The following is a 2,317-nucleotide window of genomic DNA, read 5'->3' as shown; positions in this document are numbered from 1 at the left end:
ACGGCTGTGTCCTTGACCAAAATAATGAGCAAAAAAAACAAAAAACAGAATAGAACAAATCTTTGTTAATGATTTTACTTTTATTTTCTATTGCATTTCTGTTATTAGCTGTCATATTGCCCTATTAAAATCCTTGTATTTGAATGTGTTTGATGTTTTTTTTTTTTTTTGTCAAATAGGTTTTATTTAAAGATTTTGAAGATGGATTTGCAATCTTACATTTTCCGTCTCTTTTACCTGTACTAAGAATACAATCAAAATTTGAAAAAAGAGAGAGAAAAGAAAAAACAACACATCACAAACCACCCCTTACCAGACCTGTTTACATTAAATGATGAAGATATATTAAAACATTACATTAACATATGATGCATTAGTCCATAGGGTTTCCATCGAGATAACAGAGAAAAGGGTGCCAGATTTTGTCGAACTGTTCAAATTTGCCCTTCAAACAGTATCTAATTCGTTCCAAATCGAGGGGTGAGAACCAGAAGGGGCATAAGTGACATTTTGGGTGAAATGGAGATATATATATATCAAATGAAAGCTCTTGGTGAGCTCTTTCTACTGCCAAGAGGACAGAAGTTAATTCTTAATAATTTTGGAGTTATTCATTAGAAACCAAAAGACTCAACTCTGAACATACTAAGCCTGTTGGTTTTTGTTTTGGCCCTCCTGTAAAGTTGGGGAAGCCCTTCTGGTTCTCACCCCTCGAAATGTAAAGTAGAAATCATCTCTCCAAGCCATAATTTGACTGTCGGAGCCTCCTTTTTCTTCCAGAACAACAGTACCTTCTTGGCTGTAATTAAACTGTATGCAAGCAGTTTGTGTTGTGCTCCTGATAATGGATGCATACGTTCAGAAAGTCCCAGAATGAGAAGTGCCGGATCCGGCTGCATTTGCACCCTAAAAATCTCTGAAAGCACATCAAAAATTCCATTCCAATAACCCTGTACCCTGGAGCAAAAAAATAGAACTATGGGACAAATCGGCATCTACTGAATTACATTTGTCACAAAGAGGTGACACATTTTGGAAAATTCTATGTAGTTTCTTAATGTAGTAGCCTATAAATAAATAATGTAGTCTCTGATTGATCTTAAACTGAATAAGGCAGTGTCTAGAATTAATAGAATATTCGTTAATATCCTTTAAACTCTGCCACGTTTCCTCAGAGATTTCAACTCCCTAGTTCTTTCTCCCATTCTTCCTTAAAACTTATAGAGGAAGAAATAATTGTAGGCTAGCAGATCATAAATTATGGATAATGCCTTTTTGCTTCCTTTACACTTATCAGTAATGGAGGGTGATGTATTATCCAATGAAGGTGTATGAGCACGTATAAAAATTCCTAACCTGTAGAAATCTAAAAAAATGACTGGGGAAATTTACATTTCTTTTGCAGCTGACTAATGGATGTCAGAGCCCCATCAGTGAAAAGGTCCCCTATAGTATGTACACCCATTTCTTCCCATTGCGCAAAGGTCCCATCCGATCTTGAATGATGGTGTCTTTGTATCATCCATCATTTTGTGCAGTATTTTACTTTCTACACATGAAACGCTCACTGACTCCCTCTGCTGTTCAAATCATCATCATCAGTCCTCAGCAATTCCATTACAATAATTGGTACAATTAAAACAATTAAAAACATTTTCGAGTCTTGAATATTAAGAATGTACTGCCTGATTTTTCGATAAGAATCTTTTTAATGCATCAGCATGAAAACAGTAGAGAATGACGCAGATCAGACTGATCACGCGTGACGTCATTCTCGATTCGCCTTTGTGAAACACTTTTAATTGGGTTAAAGTTATTTTCTAATGGTCCCACAGAGTTGATAAATAATGAAGGATATTTACTTACACGTTCTGAATTTTCAGAGAAATGTGGTATTCTAATACCTCCAGATGAGTGTAGGCTATAGTTGATGCAATACCAGCAGGATTTGTGAGGCTTTTGCAGGGCTTCAGTGAATCAAAGCAATCAACATTTAAAAAAGAGATCTTATTAAACGGTATTGATATTAAAGATAAAAAGTGTAATAATATGTTTTTTTTAGATATTTGATTCATTGCCCTGCAACATTTCGATATAAGTAGCCTACTTCTGGAATAAACTTTTTGAGAATATCAATTGGAAATTGATTTGGACTTATAATAACAAATACTGTGTCACTAATAAAAATAGTGAAATTTACTTTAAAATTCTACATATAATTTATCCAACTAACCGATTCCACGAGAGAATCAAAGCTGATCTCTCTGAATATTGTGTTTTTTTGTGGAATGGATGTTACGACTATTTTACATCTTTT

Source organism: Sinocyclocheilus rhinocerous, unplaced genomic scaffold (genome assembly GCF_001515625.1).
Source record: "Sinocyclocheilus rhinocerous isolate Xijiao unplaced genomic scaffold, SAMN03320098_v1.1 scaffold2051, whole genome shotgun sequence".
Lineage (NCBI taxonomy): Eukaryota > Metazoa > Chordata > Actinopteri > Cypriniformes > Cyprinidae > Sinocyclocheilus > Sinocyclocheilus rhinocerous.
This window is presented reverse-complemented; position numbering follows the sequence as displayed.